This window comes from Strigops habroptila, chromosome 5 (assembly GCF_004027225.2).
Source record: "Strigops habroptila isolate Jane chromosome 5, bStrHab1.2.pri, whole genome shotgun sequence".
Lineage (NCBI taxonomy): Eukaryota > Metazoa > Chordata > Aves > Psittaciformes > Psittacidae > Strigops > Strigops habroptila.
The window spans coordinates 47,881,655-47,905,866 of record NC_044281.2 but is presented as its reverse complement, the minus strand read 5'-3'; the positions used below and the strand labels follow the sequence as shown (position 1 = coordinate 47,905,866).

Below are 24,212 nucleotides of genomic sequence, written 5' to 3'. Positions count from 1 at the left end.
ATGGTGCAACCACCCATCTCCACACTGTCCCAGGAGCAAAAGCACTTCTCCCCAAAACGGGGAGAACTGGCAGATGGGAGTGCTGAGTTTGGGTCTGCCATCAGTGCTGCTTGCATGTTTTACCTAAACAGTCACCAGAGAAAATAAGCAAATGCATGTACAGCTCCCCACCTGCAGTCACTGCTTCCTATCCTAGTGCAGCCTATGCCCTGTGGGTGGGATGCTCCCTTGGGAAGGGCAGGACATGCATGCAGCTCACATCTGGGAGGACCAGCTACCCATTTCCCATCTGTCCAGAAAGTACCTGAGCTGTATTGTACTGCAGAGGCCTCACAGTGACAACAGCAATGGTTTGAAGTTGAAATATGTACTTTTACTGGTACTGATCTTTCAGAGACTACGTATAGCCAGGTACATCTCAGTAGGAGTTGAAGGTCTGGATTAAAAAGTAGATGGAAGCACTTTCCTGACCTGAACATCCAATCTCCTGAGAGCTGTGGGAATTCAGGGATGCTGGAGCCAGCCAGTAACTTATGTTGTCCACCTGTGGGAAGCTCCCTTCTCAATGTAAGGTAACATTTAGGGAGGCCCACTTCTTCCCTTCACTGGATAGGGAAGCCTGCATGCTGCTTGTAAGGTGCAGATGCCTAAGCTGTGGGTGATTAACTCTATTAACTCCAGGATTGGGTCTGCCCTCCTGGCTACATCACCCATGTCAAAAGGCAGACGGGCTGCAAGGGCAAGAGTCACTCAGCCACACTCATGGCTTGCAGGTGAAGGGCTGGTCAGGGAATCAATCACACCAGGTGAAAGGGTGCCTCACAATGGCTGTCAGGGCCTCCAACCTGCCCTTGTCAACTCTATTAATCACTAATGGGCTAGGGTTAGAAAAGCCTTGAGGAGTTGCTTTGCTGGGAGCTGGGGAGTGTGTGCAGGAGTGAACTGTGGGTTACAGCCTTGATGAAACGAGCAAAGGATGAACAGAGCTGAAGGACAGCATTTCTAGGGAAGCTGGTGGGGGGAAGGGAGGAGAGAAATCTCATTAGCTTGAAGAAATGATCTGATTGTAGGTATTTGCAGGAAGGGGTAGGAACAAAGTCTGTGGAAGTCTTTCCGGAAGGGTTAGCAGAAAGAGGAAAGTAGGGAGAATCTGACTTTGAGTTAATTAATCAACTAGACCTTAAATCTTTTGAAAAGTGATCATTCCCTGTGATGGGCTGTTGGCTGCAGAAGGGAGGGAGCTGATGCAGCAGTGTGACCTGTCTCTGAGGGAAGTCCAGCTCCAGTCACTTTCCTGCTCACTATATATAAAGAATGCAGCTCTTTCCAGTTATCAAATGACCAAACAGTATGTGGAGGCTGACTGCAGGTAATTCATCTACTAAGGAAAAAAAATTTCCTAGGGTAGTAGTAAGGTGTCTTATCAGCTGCAGAGTTTTGCTCATCATCTCTTATCCTTTCTGCTTTAAAAATGTCCGAGTTCACCTAGAGCTCTGTTTCTGTGGGGATGCTCCTCATTTTCTACCTGAAGGTTGAGAAAGAAATTGTAAACTGAAGTGTGAGCTACAGATAGGTGGGTCTTCCTATTTCTGTTGTTTGATTTTTTTTTTTTCCAAGTCTGGTGGAAAATTTCACTCTTCTAATCCCTTGTGAGTGAAAATTAGTTATTTTTTATGTTGTACTAATTTATGGTCTTCTTGGCTAGGGCATGCTCCTCTGCTGTTGCAGAGTGCTGTGCAAAGAAGCCACTTTTTGCACCCAGCTCAGAAAGGCCAGTTTTACTTAAACATTTATATTTTACAATGCTCATCATAGTTTATGTACGGTGACAATTGCTCCTCGCTGTATGAACTTCTGGATTGCTGTGCTGAGCAACATCTGCACGGTTTTCTTCTAAACACCTTTCTTTCTTAGCATAACTCATTACTCACAGTGTGCCACTATAGCTGGCTGTGCCTCGAGGAATGAAATGACCTCTGTCACTGTCACATAAATAAGGCTTAGGAATGCCAGGATTTTCATATCAGATGGAGTAGGCTTCTTTCAGTGTTTATATAGAAATAGTGGCATGTTATAGATTTATTTAAGGCTGCAGTAGTTTTGGGAACATTAGGCTGCCAACATTACTGTCTGAAATAACAAAATTGGAGCCCAAAGATGGGGAAGAAAAGCACACATGATGGCTATTAAAAAATAACTGGCTATTTCGTCAATACAAGTTCAGAAATGTTAGCTGGTAAATCTCAACTCTAAGGTTATGACTGTGTGTTAAAATACATCAATAGATATTCTATTATGTGACTAACCTATTATCTGGAGACTTTTTGACAAATAAAAAATAGTGTAGATATCATTCACCTGAAAGGTGATTAAAAAAAAAAATCTTTCTTGATTCTAGGGTTTTTTTTTATCAAAAAATGGACAGAGAAGATGCTGATTTCAGGCTATGAAAGCATTGAGACCAAATTCAGGCTACGTGCAGGTTCATGAAGAGTAGGTTAAAGAAGTAAGCAGTTTTCAACATGCTGCAGATTCTGCATCCTGGGAGACAAATTCTGCTCTGAATGCTACCCATGCACCCTGGCAGTGTGCAGCCATGAGGACATTATCATTGGGCTGTGTATAGGGAAGGGGAAGGAGTACTGGAAAGTGCCCCCGGTTCATTCTCTCCTCTCTCATATGGCTTTTATCAGTGGCCTCCCTTTATTTGCCTGAGGAAAAAAGCCTTCCATCTCCATCTTTCATGGGCAGGTGGAAGTTACAAACTGCCCCTGTGCAGTGGAGTTTGGTCCCTGCGGTTTGACTCCCTTTAGTGGCATCACCTTTCCTTGGCTGTAGACATGCCAATGCTTACAAAGTCGCTTCAGATTTACACCACTGGAGGTGAAAGGAGAGTCTACCTCTTTGTGACTCTTATTAGCACCAAGAGTGGGATGGCAAACATGGTGAAATGCTTTTTTAAATCTTAATTATGTAAAACTGAATTCTCAGTTACAGCTGAGGCTTCATTGCTTGGTTTTCACCAGTGATGATTTATGGATAATTATAATTAATCAAATAGGCCATTAAGACCTTTAAAAAAAAACCTAGCAAGGAGAAGAACATTTTAGTCTCACTAAACCCGCAAAATTAAACATGTAGTTTCAGCAGAAGACAAAGAAGGGCTTACTGAAAACTTAATATAATAAAAATGGTTTTATAAAGATTTGGTGATGCTGCTAGTTAACAGAAATGTATTTTCTCTGAATCCCTCAGGACTGTTAAAACTTGATTTAAAGTGATTGCAAGTGAAATTATTTTGATGAAAATACCTCTTACAAACTTGTCTTAAGCTGGCAGAATTGTCTGCTTCATGTTATAGTATGTGAGGGAAGCATCAGTCAGATTCTGAATTCAGAAGGCATAATTATGAGGAGAAATGAGTAAAAAAGCCTATCTAGATTGTGCTACTGTTATAAATTACTTATCCTTTTAAGGACTGGAAAAAGCTTGTTCACATTTCTTAAATATCTCAAAGAAGCATTGCAAAATGCCAAGACTACTTCAAACCTACTTTTAACACAAGGCTATTTTCCCTGTTTATTCTTTCAGTTTGTTGTAGCATCGCTAATGGCTCTCTGCCTATAAAAGTTATGAACCTAATTTAACTTTAAAAGTCTTGTTTCTGTACCATGAAAAACCATGAATTCATATAAAAGTCAATTTTTTTCCAGTCTTGTATTGGCTTCTGTTTTGTTGTTGTTGTTGAAACTAGACCTGTGTTGCTATGTAAGCGATCAAATATACTTCATAGAGATTGTTTTATAATGAACTCTATCTTTCAGTATGCTATTGAACCAAGAATTTGGAATCAGAGAGGCAGAACACCATGAAAGAGACCGTAAAATAAACCTCCCTCTATTTTAAAATGTACTGTCCTTCTTTTCTGTGAAAAGATGTTACTGTGTCTCTGGTCCATGAGTATAAAAATTATAGAGTGCATATAGCTGAACCTGCCTATACTGCAAATTCTCGCTGCTGCAAGATACAAAAAGTACTAAGCAAAAATTGGCTCAGGCACATGTACCTACTACTCATACCAACTTCATGGCATTCAAGCTGTAAGCGCAACTATTCAAATTGCCTTTAGAAAATAGTAAAATGAATAGCTTCCATGAACTCTCTGCAGTTCAAAGAAATGTTACAGATCCTGAATCTGGCAAAAGCTGTTTAACAATCTTATTGAGAAACAGTTTCAGTATTTTTTTCTGCAGGAGTTGTAATATAATGAGTGAAGAGCAACACTAATTAAAACAAAACAAAGATTTAAGAAAAGGATTTGATCCCTTTCAGTGTTTGACCTTTTTTGCTGAAGGTGGGATTGCATTACCGTGTCTCCCAATCTGAGGTTTATGCTGTTCATCTCTATGTAGGAAAATGACTGCAGGGTGGTGTCACGCTGAATCTACTCTTTCTTGCCAGAGGTGGACAGTTGTGACCAGACCACCACGTACTGCAGTGGCAGCTTTGAGGAGGGGTGGCTGAAAGTGCACTTGAGGTAGACACGACCTTGCGCAAGCTCGGGACTTATCACAGGTTGCAAAGCCAGGCTTGTGAGTTTGACTGGAAGAAGGAAACAAAGGATGGATGCAGCACAAAATGTTATTTTAATATTACAATCGTTCACTCAGCAAGAAGATTTCAATATAACTAAACATGGGAGAAATGCTACGTATTATAGTCTTGTGATTTGATTATTAACCATGTAAGAAAGCAAATGTATTTCATAAAAACACAAAAATTGCTAGTTGTGTGCTGAATACCTATTGTTATAATATTGTATTGTTGGTTTTGTTTTTAGTTTGAAGAGAAATGTTATTGAAATGAAGCACTCGGATTAATACAAATAAATTACTCTGGCAAAGGCCGTCAGCTTTTCATTCCCCTGAAGCACAGCTCTTTGATCCAAGTTTTGCAATAAGTACAGAAGAGATATGAGAAATCATTATGTTGCAGAGGTAAATCGACTTGCAGAGAGCATGCAGCCCATATTGCCATGCTGTGAATATTCTTTCCAGGCTGTTCTCAGTCTGCTCAATATGGTCTCCCTCTGCCCAGAATAATGCCATTGCTCTAAAAATACAGCCTGCGTTCTATAGTCTTCAACAAGTTATGAAGTCTGAAACTTTTCTTCCTGTTAAACTCACCTAGAAAGTAGAAAAAAAAGGTGTATAATACTTTAGGGTGATGTTCTTTCATCTCTAGAGACTTGGACTCAAATGGAACATGAAGCTGCTGGTTCAGATGCTTTGAAAGGATAAATCAAGTAACTTTTTGGAGTAGTGTAGATAATATTGTTGTAGCCCAAGAGAATAGGGTATAAGGCTGTTATAGCACAATGAAGAACCAACATATTAACATTTGTCCAGGGCAAATAACAAGAGGTAAGAAAAAGAAACAAGTTACTTAAAATATGAATAACGGTCAGTTGTTTATACCCTTTCCTCTTTTGTTTCTGAAGGAAGCTGCCTCAAACTGTGGTTCACCTCATGACTTTCTGCAGGAAATTATTCCAGAAAGACAAAGTTGATCAGCTCATGGGAGGATGTGAGCAGAATTGCAAGCACATATGCTGCTTTCCCCAGCCATCTCCTTTCTGCCAAGCTATGAAGCTTTAAATTCAGAAGTGCTGACCAGTGTTCCCGCTCTCGAGCTTCCAGTGGATGAGGCTGGGGGATTGACACTGGCAAGAAGCTGTGACAGTGGCAGCTGAACCCAGCTCTGGGGTCATGTAGAGGCTCCTGTGGTGCAATGTTCACAGCTGAATTTAAGACCGTGACTTAACAACTCCCAGTAAAAAACGTCAGCTTTGGGTATTTTCCATCCAATACATGATACTGCAAAAACATCTTAAAGACAGGAAGTTAAAGGCTCATAAGAGCTGCACCTCACTGAAATGACTAGGAAAAAGGTGAAAGCTTCAACAGCAGTGGTAAGAAAAAGGCTTCTGTTATGAAAAAGGCAGGCAAATTTACATTACTAAACAAGTATGGATCAAGAGAAAGGACAAAACTAACCACCCAGAAGGTGTACGTAAAAAATTCTTCAAACAAGGGTAGTGGAAATCTTATAGTTTAAAAAAAAGGCCAAGCTTAGACTAGAATATGACTGTGTTCAGTTAGAAAGTAATTTCTGAGAATCATGGATATTAGAGAGCAGTTCCATTTATTTTAATGGATTTTTTTTTTATTTCAAATAGTGAATTAATCTCACTTACTTTGAGCCTTTTTTCCTCCCTCTTCGTCATGTGGGAACGTTAAAATATTGATAAAGATAAGAAAATTAACATATCTCTCTTTAAAATTTATTTAAGCTCAAATTTTTCCTGATTGAAAGGTGATAACCCTGGTTTCTCAGTGTGTCATATCTGTCAAAAAATGCTGAAAGGAAAGTATAAAGCTAATTTTTACCTTTTGAGAAAGAACTGTCGTTTCTGACTAAATCTATATGCACCTGAACATGCTCCGAAGCTCAGAAGGTTTAACTGAGCAATTGCTTTCTGCTATTCCTTTGTTTCCTAGCTACCAAACAGAGGTTAGATCTCTTGTAGTAGGCTGAAAATTATTTCTGATGAGAGCAATTACATAAATGTTATGAAAAAGATGTTATCAATTGGTTGTTGGGTTTTTTTTTTCCTTCCAGAGTTTCAGCATTATCTTTTTTTTGGGGGATACTGGATTATTGAAGATAAGAACAGACCTTAGATACAGTATCCTGGACACAGTGCTTCAATAAAAATGAAATGCCTCTGCTCACTAGCTACGCAACTTCAAGCCAAAGCGGAGACAAAGGCAGTAGGAAAGGTTACATGTGAACTGTAACCAAGCAAAGAACACTACAGTAATACACACCAGATTACATTTTGCGCTTGTAATAATAGCTATTCTTCAGGAACACCTTGGATTGCTGCTGATTTATTTTCCACACAGTCTGTGTCTTACTGGGAGTGATGCTTGACTTGCAAGGTCACCGAGATCTGCAGTGCAATACCAGGACCTTTGAACACACAGTCAGAGGGACATATGCAATCTTATTGATAAATGCTTTACTGATCTTCACCTTTTGCGCAGTAGCCCATGCATCCTTGAGTAGGCTGCAGGAGATACACAAAGAATTCACCACAGTTCCTGATGGCAATGGGTATCCGAAACCGGCAGTAATCCTCGGTGCCCCTGAAGAAGACCTGCTAGGTAGCACAGGCCGTCAGCCTCTTGCTCTCCCCGGGAACTGGAAGGGATTCAGACTTCAATGACAGCCATACCGGAGCTTGTGTCCCACATTTATTCGTCTGAGGATGCACACAAAAGAAAATGTTTACAGCAAGTGCGGTAAGACTCCGTGGAGAATCACTAAAACCCGAGAATTTGAGTGTGGTGGACTTGGAGAGCCAGTGAAAAAGCTGTGTAAGTGGGAATGAAAATGCCTTGTTCAGTTTAGAGAGGTACTTTACAGAGATAAAATTCTCAAAGAACACAATAACTGGATTCCAAAGTATTTTCCTCTATTTTTGGTTGGTTTGTATGAAAAATATGAAAGCATATGCGCAGGCTGGATCTTTTCTCGGGGAATTACACTTTGGGCCACATCAGCAGGCCATCCCCATCCATGCCTCATCTGCGGCAGAAGAAAGCAAGGGCTGACAGAGCATGAGGGGCAAGAAGTTGTTAGGGCCATCCAAAGCAGGACACTGCAATACTCAGATCACCACACACTAGCATCTTCCTCCAGAACAGTTACAGATTCAGCTGTCATTGTCCTGACAGCTTCTGCCTGACCCCTCCAGCACATACTGCACACATCTTTTGGGGTTTGAGCCTCTGCCTCATTCTGAAGGAAAACACATATGCAGGATATATAGAAACCCATGTGCAGAATATACATCATCTGATAAAATTTTTGGGGGGTTTTGACCTTTCAGGCTTCTAACTGTTAACAGATCCCTGAATACCCTGAACATAGAAAATCCCAAAGCAGAAGGGGATGGTCCTAAATAGTTTATAGAATTCTGATCACAGTTGAGAGAGGCTGCGCCGTGTAGGTAGTTAAGGTCTGGCGGCCGGAAGATATCGCGATGTACGGAAAGAGAGAGCCGCTCCCCGGATACTCTCACAAGCCCCATAGCATGGAGAGGGGAATTGTGGGGCGAGGCTCGGCAATACCATAAAAGGTAAAAATTGTTAACCTGCCTTCTGATTGGGTCAGCATAGGTACTTCCGTGTGGCCGAAAGGCATATAATGCCTGCTGTTGTTTAATAAAACGCTATTTGGTCATCCTCCATATTGGTGTCTGTGATCTTCTAGCCCTAAGCCAGGGGTTGGCTTAGTTCTGCAAGTCTTGGCTGCAGCAACGCAGCAACAGCGCCGGATTTACCTTTTCCATCTTGGAGATGGTTGTTCAGGCATCTCAGATCTGAATTGCACTCTGTATCTGCCAGGCTCTTTCCACTGACTAAAGGGACATGATTATCCAAAGCTGTCTTTAAGCACCTCAAGTGAGGAGATCAGGTATAATCAGAGCCTAATAAAATGTACACAGCCACTTACAATGGTAGCTCATTATTCTGCACTGTTACCTATCATTTGCCAATATGCAAAGCATACAGATATTTGAGCTGAAGTTTGAAAATTATTACCAAATACTGGCAATAATTTACTCTCAGGTATCAGTCATATTCCACAGAGTGTGACTGCTGCCGTTGCTTTGCATTTCTTTAGCCAGCAGTGGTGAACTGTCTCTAATAGTCTGACGTGGGGAACATGCTTCCTCCCGGTGTGAACATTTGGCTGTATGTCACATCATTGAAAAAAACCCCAACAACCCACCATTTTTTTCCCATTGGCCTGGGTTTGCTGCTTCACTTTTAAGATCAAAAGTTGTTTATGACAGCAGGGGAAGCAGTAAAAGTCAAATGATCAATTTATTAAGTCATGTGCCAATGCCCTCCTATAGTTTGTTTTTTACCTGGGAGCTATGCAAGCCAGAAAGCAGGGACAGGGGAGTGGGGGCTTCACACCCAGGCAAAGAAAGATATTTGAAGAAAATAAAGCATATGGCATGACACACTCGGATTTCCATTTGGAGCTAGCTGTTGTCAGGCTTCTGAAAACAAGGATTCCAGAGAGACACCATTAAAATTGTCCAAAGTCTTTTGTTTCCCCAGAGATGTGGCACTGGTCAAGCAGAGGGGCTGTGTCCCCGGTGTCGCTGCAGAAGGCACTGAAACTCACCCAGTGCAGCAGGTCCCCAGTGAGGAACAGTGTGCCAGCATTGCTCTAGCGAAGAAGAGCAGATCAGCATGAAAATGCTTTTACATGGAATTTTAGACAAACCCCTTCCTTTCTTCTATTTAAAAGCCATATTGTGTGTAACTTTGTAAGAGTTTGTATGATTTGTTGTGTTTATTTATTTACAGCCTTAAGGGACAGCAGTCCTTTCTGTGCTGGGAAAAATGCAGATGTCAGGAATTTGTTCTTTCCTGGTGAACTTCTGACCTACAGAGCAAGATCTGATGTGAAGGGTTGGAACTAGATGAGCTTTAAGGTCACTGTCCACCCAAACCATTCTGTGATTCTATGATGATTCTATGCATATGTGAGTAAAGATTGCTGGACTGAATAATTATTTTTTCAAATTACATTAAAATAAAAAGGTATTTGTGAGTGTATCTTGCAGGTGTTTTGAATCCCACAAACTGGGAAGAATCAGAGTACGGGAGTGCAGGGCAGAAGAGATGAATGAGTGCTCGAGCTCAATGGGAGTGTGTAAGATCACAGAAAGCCTTGAAGGAAAATGGTGTGGTAAGGAGACACAGCACAGCCTACCCATCCTTCCTGGGGGACTCCCCTACTCCTGCTGACTCTGCGGTTGGCACCGGAGCTTGCTGACTGAGGAGAAGGAGGAGGAGGAGAGATGCCAGCGCTGCTCATGCCAAGGCGAGCATTCCCAGTGCTGCTAACAACCACTGCAACCACTGTTGCCACCATTTACTGACATTCAGTTACTGAAAAATGACATTTATTGCTTTATAGTGACTCAGTCTCCAGCAAATACCTGTGTCTCAAGGAACATTTGCACCCATGGCTGAACAAACTGAAAAAGAAGACCTTTTGCTGCTCAAAATAAGCTTTTGCATCCATTTCCTTCTGCCTTTAATGGTGTAACTGGCCTCAACACATCAGTGCTGCTGTATTGCGAGTGTGGCTGCTTGGCTGCCTCTGGCCAGGCACGTGTGGTGCCTCAGTTTCCCTGGTTGCTGCCTGACCTTGGGCAAATTACTTACTCTGTGTGTACCTCACTTCCTTATCTGTAAACCAGAGGTAGAGGTGGCTGAGATAGCAATAGTACTTCCCTGCCTTGTGGCAGTGCTGAAAAAATAAATTCATTGATGAGACACCCATCTTATCTGCTGTGCTCTGGGCCATGTAGATAAATAGACAGATGCCAGTGCATTGTGGCTGAGAAAAAAGACAAAATGTGATCCATACAAAAAAGTGGGTCTGTACCCCCTGTTAACACAGAGAGGAAAAATAAGTGCTGAAATAAGAGGATGGTGATCTTCTTCCTCCTTGTATTTATCCTCACCACAAGTCTGTGAGCCAGTTCAGTGCTTGAGAAAGTATGGATTAGCATCACTGACATCAGCCACCAGCATTGTGTGCAGGCTTTCTGATAACCCCTGCTGTGATCTGCAGTGCCCTGGATTTGTTCTGGCAAACCTCGGATTGAAACTTTTTGAGCGAAATAGTTTGTTATGTAATGTGCACAAACTGCAAGCAATAATGAACCATTTTGACTGATTTTGTACTCAGGAAAAGTCAGACTGTGAGGAAGCAAGTTAAATATGATCAAAATATGATAGAGTATTACTAGCTGGTCAAGGAAGAATTTTGGTATAAATTGAGTATTTCTGTTTTCCTGGCAGCTTTATGACATACATGCATTTATTTTCTGCTTTGAGCTACGTGCTGTCTATCTGAGTCAAGCAAGTTGTCCCATGCTAGCTGAAAGGATTTGCTGCATGAGGCCTCTGTGAAATAGAAAACAGACCTGGGAAGGGAAGGACAAATGTATATTCATGTATTCAACCAGCAGTAGAGATAAGAACAGAGAAAAACAAAGAAAAATATTTAGGAAAAAAAACTTAGGGGAAGAGATTTCAAAGAGCCAAATTTTCAAGTCTCAGCTGTGGTATAATTAGCATTAAATTTTGTAGCAGTCATTTGGAAGAGTAACCAGATAATTGAATACAGAGGTACTAAGTGATTGGCATTTAAGATATAGCATTTACCTGCAATAACTACAGTCATTGCTGCTCTAAGAATAGCATAGAGCTGTGGGAATCTCACACTGTAATTCAGCAGCATTTCCAAAATGATGAAGAGAAATTATACAGCTGCCGCCACAGAAGAGCAAACTCCACAGGCCTCTCGCATGTAGATGCTCATCTGATGGGAAGCCAGTGGTGAGGATCAGGCCATGGCTTTGCTGGGGTTCTCCAGGTAATCTACATAATGTAGGTTGCATAGTGGCACTATCATTGTGATGTGCAAAATATCCATATTTCTCACTTGAAATGAAAGCTACACAGCAGGAAGAAAAATAAGCTACAATACAACACTGGAAAACACCTCAGTGCCCACAGTCTGTCCACTCATGTCTGAGTATACTGGTAGATCCAATGAGAAATAGAGTCTCTTCCTACAAATCCTGCTTCCAATGTATGTCTCTAAGCAATGTCTTCGGTGGCGAGTGGCAGGGGATGTCTGATTAACACTCTGTACAAGAGATCACAAGCATTCGATTACTTCAGTTGACATGTTTACTTGGACGTGCAACTGATCAACATAACAGAAAGTGAAGTAAACTAGGTTGTTTTAAACCCTAAATTTAGGTAATTCAGTGCATCTGCATCAAGTAACCAGTGACACAGCTTGCATGAATGAGAACTTATCTAACACAAAAGGAAGTTTTTAGGCTGTTGCCAGGCTTCTATAGTGCTCAGTATCTTTTATACTTTATCCAACTATAATTAAGTGGTGCTTTAATCTTCAAAGCATTTTATAAACCTTACCTAATTAATCTTCTCAACACCTCTATGTGGCAGGTAAGCATTCACTGAGTATTTTTAATTCATAATTAGGCACCAGCTTATCGTTTAAATAATTCAGTTCAGAAAAACTAAATGAAAAAAATGTTAAATTTGTTCCCCCTTTGCCAAAACAGTGGGACAAACCATTATTGTTTAATCCAATGATATCTCCTTCCATTTATTTGGGGTTTGGAGAATCAACTTATTTGATTGATTGAACACTCTAAGGCTCTTTATAATTGTACAAAGAAATCAAGCTTGATTGTTCTTGTCACTGGGGTATTGCACTGAAATTATGCTGTTAAAAATAAGTAGCACCATGTGTGAGAAATGCATTGTTTTAGTTAGATGGAGATGGAAGGCTTTTTGGTATACTGCTGGTTGGCAGTTAAAGCACTGCCATTTTGCATCTGTTATCCACTCAAAACTTTACTTTGGTTTTTTTTCAAATTTCTTTGTAGCAAGTTAAAGTAAATAACATTTTTTCGTTTCAGTCTGGGACCGAACTCCACAGAAATCAGTTTACGTCAGGAATATCTGTAGTAGCAATTAAACCGGTGCCTGTATTGTGTTTCCTTTAAGTACATGCTTCTGAACAATAGAAGCTGTAATTGTAATTTCTGCAGAAGGCTTTTTGTATGTCTGAAAAACAAACAAGAAAACCAAAACCTCTTCATGCCTACCATTGTGATTTGGAGTATTCACGTACGCTTGCAAGAAAGAGAATTGCAGATGAAATAACACCTTGAAATTGTCACTTGCTTTTAAGTTCATAAAACAATTGCAAATCAAAGTAGGATTGGATTCAGAGCAAAATAAGAATTGAAACAAAATAAAAAATTACTAGTAAGCAGTTGAGCTATTGTATTTTGATTGTGAGTATAAAATGTTCTGCAACATGTTAAGTAGAGGAAGAAATTAAACTGAGTATGGGAAAATGTGAATTTTCTTCATGGGGGCTACAATATTAAGCATCATAGGCAGGTTAGATTTGACATGCTTTAACATGACATTGTTTTATACACTAAAGAGTAACATTTAAGCCTATGTTTGAGCCTAGTATATATGTTAAAACCTAAATATATAGTGTTAAAAATGTGTTGAGAAAACACCAGCCGTGACCACTTAACATGTCCTTTTGCCATATTTATAGTTGTACATGAATTTAGAACATGTACAAATTTGGAGATGCTTTTTCTCACTTAGAGAATGAAATTTCTGAAGAGGGACATTGGAAGTAATCTTTATATACCATCACAGGCAGGTATTACTGGGCATTTCCAAAACAGAGTGTCATATCTGTAACTAAGCTGTAGAAATACTTGCTGCAGAATTGTGGATGCTAATAAATTACAATGAATGGACTGGCTTATGGGTGAGAAATCACTTTAAAGTCTCATACAATCCATGTCTGAATCCAGAAGTCCCTGAACTAGGAGTTGCTGGAAATTGTTAACATGCAAAGCTGAAACTATTCCCCTGGTTCTGTCCTCCCCTCCAGACAAACACATTCAGCTGCTGGCAATGACAAGCACCTGGGGCCAGTGGAACTCTGCTGTGGTGGAAGAGGTCGCTTGGAGGCTCCTGCCGTGCATGGCAACAGGAAAGCAGAAAATAAAGTGAACCAAAGTGAGGCGCTGCCTTGGGACTGGGAGGAAACCAAGAGTGAAGCAGTGGCTGCTCTGAGAGATTGAACTTGAGCTGATGGGATGCGGTGCTGTGTAGGTATATATCTCTGTGTGTGCGTCTGTGTGAATGCTTTGTGTATACTCATGGGATGAGCCTATCAGTCCAGCTAGTATGCATATTTGTGCATGCATACATACATATATAAATGCCGAACCATACATCTGGACCATCTCCGTGGGTGGATGTTGTGGGAGGACTGCTGGCAAATGAGGCTAATGAGGTGCGACATTTCAGGAAATCTGGAGACTAGTGAGACTAGTGTCTCACTTCGGCAGTGGGAATGCGGTGATTTTTGTGGTCAGTGCAGTACATCTTTATTACTCTCTCCACTGAAGGAATATAATACCACAAACCCTCTGTTCCAGAGGACAAGTGTTTGCTGGTGACAATTGTTCTAGTAGTGATTCTGGTTTTAATACCTTTCTTTTATCTTATCATCTGATGTTCACAATTGACTACTCAAAGCTGGAAATACTGGAATTGTTTTGAGAAGTAATGAAGCTTACTTGTGCATGTGGTATCCAGAGCATGCTGGCTCCAGAGCCAATTACTATTTGCATACTCAAATTCTTAATTGACATTTTTTCTTAAGGTTCTGGAGTATAATCTATGCATTTTTACCCTCATATAAATGAGGGGAAGAAGTGTATTTCCAGCCATATTTCTGGCTTCACATTAGACATGAGCAGGCATTGCAAGACCTGCCTGTCAGTGTGGTGTGGCATTTGGATTTGCATTACAGTTAGCAGCAAGCACCGTGCTTCTGTGATCCACAGATTGATCTTTAATCTGGCTGTAGAGCAGATCTTCAATAATATTAGCAGGTCGCGTTCTCTCACATTTCTTTTCAGTATTTATTCCTTTCATGGGGATTGTCCGTATGTACATGTATACAGATGTATGTGTATACTTTATATTACTATTATTCAGAAGCCTGAATTTCTGTAACTAACTGATGTATGTTTTTCCTATATTGACTGTTAAATACTTCTCTGTATCTTTAATACATTTTCTGTAGAGCTTTAATTTTTATGTCAGTTTTGTTCCTCTGAAGGTCATTTTACTACGAGTTCTGGCCATGTTCATGCATTGTTTCTTGCTCCTCAGTACAGTGCCTTAATCTTAGTAAAACTTCACTATGCTTTCTTCCTTTAGTGTTTCTGCCTTTCACAGTGAATTTGGCAGTTCTTGAAGAACACACTGATATTTGTGATCTGTAGGCAGCAGCCTCAATATCTGGGGATATAAAATTTGCAAGTTTGTGTTGCTTTTCTGCTAGGATTTGGTTTTGGATGGGGAAGTCGCTGTGGCCCAGAGTCCATGCCGAGGATCCAGTAATTGCTGTGCCTCCTTTGGGAGCACGGGGGAGAGGTGAGGAAAAAATAGAGGAAGGAAGGTCAGGATCATTCATTACCCCCCAGAGAAATTCAGCAGGCAAAGCCTAAACTGGAAAGCTGTTTCAATCAGAAGTATTTTGCCACTGGAGGAATAAATTTGTGAACAGCAGTTGGATCCAAAGGATGGAGAATTCAGGAATACAATTCATATTTTCACTCTCTTTGACATAAAAGCTTTTGCGGTTTTCTTCTGTCTTCCCTCCTTCACCCTCCCCCCTGTCCTTTGTTTTTCACTAGGTTTTTGTTTCGTTCGTTGGTTTTTTTGATTGTTTTTTTGTTGTTATTGTTGTTGTTATGTTTGGTTTTTTGCTGGGTTTTTTTTTCTTTGTTTTTGTTTTATTTTTAATTAATGGATGAGAAGCAGCTTCTGAAGAGCTGTTACTTGTTTTTCATTAAAAAGTTTGCTGTGACACAGTTGTAGACTGAAATTCTCATACCTTCTGTGACTTGGTTCTGCTCTCTGTTGAATATAATACTTTCTGTGGTTATGAAACTATATGCAGGTGGGGCCACATATTTATTGTACAGCTTTTTCTTTTTGTGGCAATATTATGAATACAGGCTTTGAGATCTGGGAGTCAGCTACCCCTGCCCAGGCACCACAGCCAGTTCTGGGAGTTCACCTCCCTCATGCCCACCCAGCACGTGCCATTTCTCCTGCTGCAATCCTCTCCCAAGCTGGGCAGGACCTCTAAATCTCCATTATGGTTTAAATTCCTTCTGAGCTCAGTTGGGTGACAAGAATCCTTACCTACTATTACTTTGAATTAAGAAGTTAATCTTATCTATCGATAAGCAGCTAATTGTATCCGATCAGTAGCAATAGGATATCACCAGGAATGTATTTTGCAAGATGTTGGAGTAATGTACTTTTTAACTCTCCAGCTGTGTTGGGCTTTATTTGGTCTCTTTTCTATCTGTTCAGGATTTTCTTTGACTTGTTTAATTAAAATCAGCTCACTCCAGCCAGGCTGGAATGTCCAATAATAACTGCTTATTAAGGAGTGGAAGCTTTGAAGTTATTAATTTAAATTATTTTGTTCCACAAGTTTTGCTCAAATTAAACGGAAAACCAAATTAAACAATGATTTAATTAAGTGGAAGAGATAGAATGTAGAGGCAGATTTAGAAGGTGAAGATCTAAAAGAAGCATATTCTTCCAGTTATGACATCTAACAGATGTAATCCTTCATCAGCATGGCGAAGCAGGGATTTACTGTCATTCAGAGGATAATGAAGAAACCAACAACAAGAATTATGTTACAAGATAAGAAACTAAACTAATGAATATAGCTCTACAAACCTGAATAAAAAACTCCAGAGAGGAGATTAAAAGAAACAAAGCATGTATTGTTGGAAAGAAATCTCATACAGTAAAGCATTTCTACATACATAAGATTGCTGAAATACAATGACAAATTAAATAACTTTATAGAATATATATACACTTATAGAGCAACCTGTAAAAATAAGCTTCACAATACATTGGGATGGTCAAGGATGACCTGCCATGAAATTAGTATTTCAATAATAATCATGTCAATTTGCTCATGTTAATTAGATCTATGGTTTGTGTATGCAGAGTTAGAAATCCCGCAGAAGTAACAATTATCTCTTAACATTTCATTTAACATTAGATTATTGAGATATATTTCTATTGTGACAAGTTCACAGGTCCATTTTGAATGGATATGAAACACTGTTTGATAATTTCAAGAAGGTTCTCCAGCTAGGGTAGCATCACCTAATATTAAACTTCCTGGCAATCTAGGTTGAATATTTAATATTTAAAGTAATTTATGGTAATTAGTCTATTATTTTCTCAATAATTTTGTTTAACAGTGTGTTTGAAATATTTTAAACTGCAGATGGGCTGTTTGAGATGGCAGTGACTTTAGTTGGGATCTCAAGTTGCAATGATTGCAAGTTAAATGTTATTGTCATACTCATAAAAAAAGATAACTATAGTTTTGTCTTTTTTAGAGAGTAGATTTATATGGTGGAGGGTTTTTTGCTCTAGAAAGCCATTCGTGCACTTACGAAACTAAATAATACTAATAGTGGAAAAAGACTCAAATTTAGCTTTTCCTTCTGTATCACTAAAGAATATCCTCTAATATTATTTTTTCTGTTTTTTCCCTTATGATTTCATAATAAGGACATATTCCTAATTCACAATAAATTATATGGGGAAAGAGTCAGGTGCCAGAATCCATTTATGAAGCAGTAGAATTGCTTGAAAAAAAGTATAACTTAAGGTGACATATGTGAATTACTAAGTATCTCTCTTTACAGTTGCAAAACGCCTTGGTTTATGTTTGAATAATGCCCAATCCGTAGAGGTCCTGGTCTCTGACTGCTGCCCTTGGATATGACATTATTCTTGTTGTTATTATTACTACTACTACTACTATTGGAAAAGTGGTTTTCCCACCTATCCCCATTGCAGTCTACTGGCTATGAGAATACAGAGGTGTCTGGAAATGAAAACTACATCAAAGGATATATTCAAGTTCATCAGGGTTTTACTGACTTCGACACATCTCGTTGGCATTTCTGCAGGCTTGTTGTCAACCATGAAAGGGTACCATGCTGGTGGCAAGGAGTGGTCACAAACCAGGTCCTGAATTGCTGTTCGCTGCAGCTCCAGTGAGTCAAAGTTGGTGCTGCGGTAAGGATTGTGGAGGACGTGGTGTCCCTCCCGTGAGCACTCAGGAGCTGGAAAGGGTGAAAAAGGACAATGATTAAATAGTTAATTCAAGTTAATTAAATTGAATACTGTTAATCACCTCTTAAAGGGGGTACATCCTCTTATGTTCAGATTCAGTTCAAGGCAAACAAAAATTCTATCTGGGAAAAGATAGAATTTGGAATTAAATATATAAACTTGGAAGCTTGGTAACATAAAAATTTTAGATATCTAGATTTTTGTCGTATCTGAATCAGAACCAGAAGCCTGAAACCTTTATGTGGCCTCATTCTAATTTTGGGGATTAACATCTGAATTGCTCCTCCTTAGAAACCAAATGATGTTCTGAGGTTCCAAAGCCTTCTGATCTTTGAAAATAGTTTTGGTGGTTTTTTCATTTACTATATGCATGAGCATTTTAATCTTGACATAAATTGATGCTCAAATGAACTTCACTACTTTTAAATACATTTTTAGAATAACAAAACTAAGAAATGCTAAGAGAAAAAGAAATGGTAAAAATCCAACAGTATGAGGTTTTTAGAAATAAGTTCAGGTTAGGCTTCTGGATATTCACAGGTCAGACTCACCTGAGGCATGTACCCATAAAGCCAAATACATCAGAACTTCTGTGCATGCATCACAAAATTTAAACCAAAACTGCTGCCCCTCTATGTATGTTTGTTTACACACTTGCCCGATTTATTCTCATACATGTCTTGATTTTTTTTTAACAGAATATTCAGTAGTTTCTCATCACCTAATGTGCTGGGTTTGGCTGGGATAGATTAAATTTTCTTCACAGTAGCTAATAGTATGGGGTGATGTTTAGAATTTGTGCTGCAAACAGTGCTGATAACACAGGAATGTTTTAGTTAGTGCTAAGCTTTATTTACACGAGGTCAAGGCCTTTTCTGCTCCTCACCTCTGTGTCCTGGGGACACAGCTGGGACAGCTGACTCCGACTGACCCAAGGGATATTCCGTACCATATGGTGTCATGCTCTGCATGTGAACCTGGTGGGAAGAAATGGGGGGACATTTGGAGTAATGGCATTTGTCTTCCTAACTATTGCACATGACGGAGCCCTGCTTTCCTGGAGATGGCTGGACACCTGCTGGCCCATGGGAAGTGATGGATGAATTCCTTGGTTCGCTTTGCTTGTGCATCCATAGCTTTTACTTTACCTATTAAACTATCTTTATCTCAACCCATGAGTTTTCACCCTTTGCTCTTCTGTTTCTCTCCTTTATCCTGTTAGGGGGAGTGAGTGAGTGGCTGCGTGGGGCTTAGTTGCCAGCTGGGGTGAAACCTCAACACCTAACAAAAATAAGCCTTATAGTGATTCTTTGAAAGGTTGTTTATTTTTAAAAAGCTGATTATGTAGAAAAAAGAGCCTATTCTTGGTTGTCTTATCCATTTCTCTATGGGGCAAAGTCCATTTTTGCTGTATTGGCATTGTAAAGTGGGTTGCAGGAGGAGACCGAGGTGGAGTTGCTCCCTGTTATGCATTGACAACTGAAAGCTCAGCTAATTTCTTGCTACAGTAATCTTTAATTGCTAATGATGATGTAAGAGGCAGAGAGCACATCACAGGAATTGCTCAAACTAGTTTCAGGAGTGAGCCTGGCAGTTAGCAGAATCACCTCTTTGCACTGTAAATAGAGCTTATTTATGTGGCACTGTTGACAGAGAATCAGACCCCTCCCCATAACAGAATTTTTAAAATGTCATTTTCAGATTGTAACTCTGCTAGAATATTACACCAGTGGCACTCTGAAACAGATTTATCATTTTTATTTTATTGACAAGATACTCAGAAGGTCAAAGTCAATCCATTTATGGTACTATTTTTAAAGATTATTTTTATTGTGCCAAAGGCAAAGCAATGGTATACAAGACAAATGGGGACAAAATGTAGCGTAACAGAGCCTTTATTGCAGTTTTCATGGAACTAAACTGTCAAAGCGATGGTGCAATTCCAATGCAAAATTCAGCTGAATTAATGAAATTGCCTTTTTTAAGTGAAAAAGGAGTGCCCTAAGCTTTTCTTCTCTACAGGTAAGAGCCATTTTAGAGAGGGAACACTTGGAAATACTGCACCTCTAATTGAATCTGGTATCCAATTCCCTCCCTCAGGTGTCCTTTCTGGGGATTTGGGCCCAACGGATGGGATCACATGGAGACTGTCCTTTGCCATTACCCAACCCAAGGGAATAAGTGACATTTCAGCAAACTAACTATGGTCTGACAGAAATGAAAAATTTACCCTATATTTAAAAACTTCTAAAGAATGCAGACTGTCACTGATCTCTTCATTTGTCACTCAGTACTTCAGGAGCATTAACAGGAACAGGACTTTGGCTCAAGGCTCTTTTTGCTTGCCCTAAGTACCTGCTTTCTGAAGAAAAGACAAAAAAGTCTAAAAGTAAACATCTCTTTGTACAGTATTTCAACAGAAATCCTGCAAAAGCATTGTCATATCATTAACTGCATTCACTTTCTCAATAATATCAAATACTCCCTTTAAATGTAATTAATAACTTTCTGCTCAATAGGTAGTAGTTATAATCCAAAGTCACGAAACACACTGTGGTCTTACCAATGATTAACTACTCTGTCTAAACAATGCAAATATATTAGACACTGAGATGTGGCTAATTATTTTTCATCCTTCACATAGTTTTGTTTGCAGTAATTTAGAAAATGCTGGTTTGCATATTGACATGAGAGGAGTTGAATGCTGTAAATGGGACTTGCAAAAGGCAGGGAGGGACTTGGAGGAGCACATAGCGGGAGGCATGCAAGGTCAGTAAAGAGTGGAGTATTCACCCATTAAGTTTAACAGTAGTTGGGACAAAAGCCATGTGTTTGCTCCCTAAAGAAAATATATGTGAGACTCTGGCTCAAGCAGCCACCACCTCTAAAGGTTATTTTATTCTCTATTAAATGTCAGAGTATGTTTATATACCTGTGACTGGATTTAGTCATGCTTGCAGGCTGTCATCGAGGAGGCAGCAATGCAAATTGATCCACTGTCAGCTCCCCTGCAGCCAGCCTGATGGATTTTGTTCTCACCCTGATGCAGATCAGACTGAATCACACTGAAGTCAATGGCGGTGCACTGGCACAGAGCAGGAGGGAGCTCAAGCAAAAGCTCACTCAGGTTTTGCAGCAAGCCATTATCAAAACAATCCCTCAATTATCGAGTTTCCCTTGTAAAATGGTGCTTATTATGGCCTTATGACAGAATCATTGTAAACTTTAACATGTAAATTGCAGGCCACAGTGCAAGTTAATTATTATGCCTTTCCTGCAGAAATAAATAAAGGCATCGCTGTTATCATCTGTATTATGAAAATGTTATTTAAAAAAAGCCCAAGAAGACACAGCTGAGCCCTGTTGGTTGTACACCTGAGGGATGCCCACTTGTACCTTATGGTGACTGCAGCTACACTCTAATCAGATGAAGCCTTCCTCTTCATTTTTAATTCATGACAAAGTCAGATGCAGATGTCAAGCTTGTGTACAGTGATGAAGTGCTCAATATCACAATTGTCCCCCCTGTTGTGTGAAACAATAAAAGTCCACATCCATGTCTTGTGTGGAGTTGCTGTTACTCTGTGGCATGAAGGCTAGATTGCCTTTAAAAAGGAAGTATTTCACTTAATCACCCAGCTCTATTCCTATTGATTGCATCAAAAGGGCTTATGAAAAAAATTCTGGCTTTTCAGGAAGCTGAGTGCTCATGATTGTTATGACCGTTCAAATTTCCTTCAGGAAGAAATTAAACTGAGTAGCTCTCAGTCCAGAATATTCTTGGTAGCTGGTGCTTTAGTCTCCTGCAAAAAGCTTCTTCCTAAACCACCACCACCCTCCATATAGGCAAGGAGCTGTTGCTAAGACATTAGAATTTGTTCACTTTACTAGACTTAAAGCATTTTTTTAAAGTCAACTATTTTGTGGCAGCAGCTTGCTGCAAAGAGACACTGGGTAGTTCCTTTTTAACACAAAAAGCAAACAGGTAACAATAACTGTTGCATCTGCTAAGTAAAATGGCATTAGAGTAACTCTTGATTAAGCAAGTCCTGTGAGGAAAAATCTATCTCCACTGAAATCATGAGGGATGTTGCCGTTAACACCCAGAGGTCGAGATTCACCTGACGTTAATGTGCGGGAAGTTGTTATAGAATCATAGAATCATAGAATAGTAAGGGTTGGAAAGGACCTTAAGATCATCTAGTTCCAACCCCCCTGCCATGGGCAGGGACATCTCACACTAAACCATGTGGCCCAAGGCTCTGTCCAACTTGGCCTTGAACACCGCCAGGGATGGAGCATCCACAGCCTCCCTGGGCAACCCATTCCAGTGCTTCACCACCCTCACTATAAAGAACTTCTTCCTTATATCTAATCTAAACTTCCCCTGTTTAAGTTTGAAGCCATTACCCCTTGTCCTACCACTACAGTCCCTAAGGAAGAGTCCCTCCCCAGCATCCTTATAGGCCCCCTTCAGACATTGGAAGGCTGCTGTGAGGTCTCCATGCAGCCTTCTCTTCTCCAGGCTGAACAGCCCCAACTTTCTCAGCCTGTCTTCATACGGCAGGTACTCTAGCCCCCTTATCATCCTCGTGGCCCTCCTCTGGACTTGCTCCAACAGCTCCATGTCCCTTTTATGTTGAGGACACCAGAACTGTATGCAGTACTCCAAGTGAGGCCTCACAAGAGCAGAGTAGAGGGGCAGGATCACCTCCTTTGACCTGCTGGTCATGCTTCTTTTGGTGCAGCCCAGGATACGGTTGGCTTTCTGGGCTGCAAGCGCACACTGCCGGCTCATGTTAAGCTTCTTGTCAACCAACACCCCCAAGTCCTTTTCTGCAAGGCTGCTCTGAATCTCTTCTCTGCCCAACCTGTAGCAGTGCCTGGGGTTGCCCCGACCCAGGTGTAGGACCTTGCACTTTGCTTGGTTGAACTTCGTGAGGTTGGCATCGGCCCACCTCTCAAGTGTGTCAAGGTCCCTCTGGATGTCATCCCTTCCCTCCACTGTATCAACCGAACCACACAGCTTGGTGTCGTCGGCAAACTTGCTGAGGGCGCACTCAATCCCACCATCCATGTCGCCGACAAATATGTTGAACAGGATCGGTCCCAACACCGATCCCTGAGGGACACCACTCATTACAGGTTTCCAACTGGACATCGAGCCATTTACCACAACTCTTTGTGTGCGGCCATCGAGCCAGTTCTTTATCCACTGAGTGGTCCATCTATCAAATTGATGTCTCTCCAATTTAGAGACAAGGATGTTGTGCGGGACAGTGTCGAACGCTTTGCAGAAGTCCAGGTAGATGACGTCAACTGCTCTGCCCCTGTCCATCAGTTCCATGGCTCCATCATAGAAGGCCACCAAATTGGTCAGGCAGCATGAAATGAGGGGTAGCCTGTGGGCTCGCTGAGAAGAGAAGAGCCTCCTGCAGAAGGCAGAATCATCCAGAAATATCTTATGGAAAATGCTCAGAAAGTGTATATCTGCATTCGTGTTTCATGCTGAAATACTGTTGTGGACCTGGGGTTTGGCTCTCAGCTAAGGGAAACATCAATGTGACCACGGCTGGAGGAAGACATGCGTGTCAGTAGATCCTGAGGGCAGCAGCCCAGAAGTCCATTCTTGGTGGGTTGCCCAGTATTGTACCAGGGGACTGAGTCTCCACAGGGTTATACCAGGAACCAGCCAAACAAGTCTGGAAAGGTGGTTTTAGGGCATTACTTTGGGGTGCCCCCAGCACAGATCTATACATTTATCACCTTAAACATCTGCTGGCTGGAGCTTATTTTAAGCAGGTTGGTAGCTGTGTGGTTTGCAAGCAACTGAGCCACCTGTGCACCTCTTGGGCAGAGGCACTGGTGGAGAAGAGGTTGCTGTGGGGACCACCAGGCATGTGCTATGGGTCCATCTATCCTGGCTAATGCTCATGGCCATAGGAGGAAGTACCAGACATGTCAGGGAGGGATGCCAGGAAAACTGGAGCAGCAGGCTGAGAACTTAAAGGGAATAATTCTCTAAACCTTTTGCTTTTACTTCTAAAGACAGGTGAGTGCGGGTGTGACAGAGCTTTACCTGTCACTCTTCCTCCCAGTAAAGATCAATGGCTTACATAGAGAAAGGTTTAAGGAGCTGTGAGATTTTGTTTTTTTGCTTCAAATAGTGGCTGCAAATCAAATAATATCAATAGGTGATGGCAGCTAGAAAACCCTTAAAGAAATATAGTCCACAAGCCTGAGGTACATGTTTGTTTTGGGCAAAGGGGT

At 40.7% G+C, this 24,212-nt stretch overlaps 1 pseudogene; it reads right to left on the bottom strand.

Moving 5' to 3' along the window:
- The window catches only part of LOC115608270, a 194,036-nt pseudogene that overhangs the window by 127,032 nt on the left and 42,792 nt on the right, over nt 1-24,212 (bottom strand).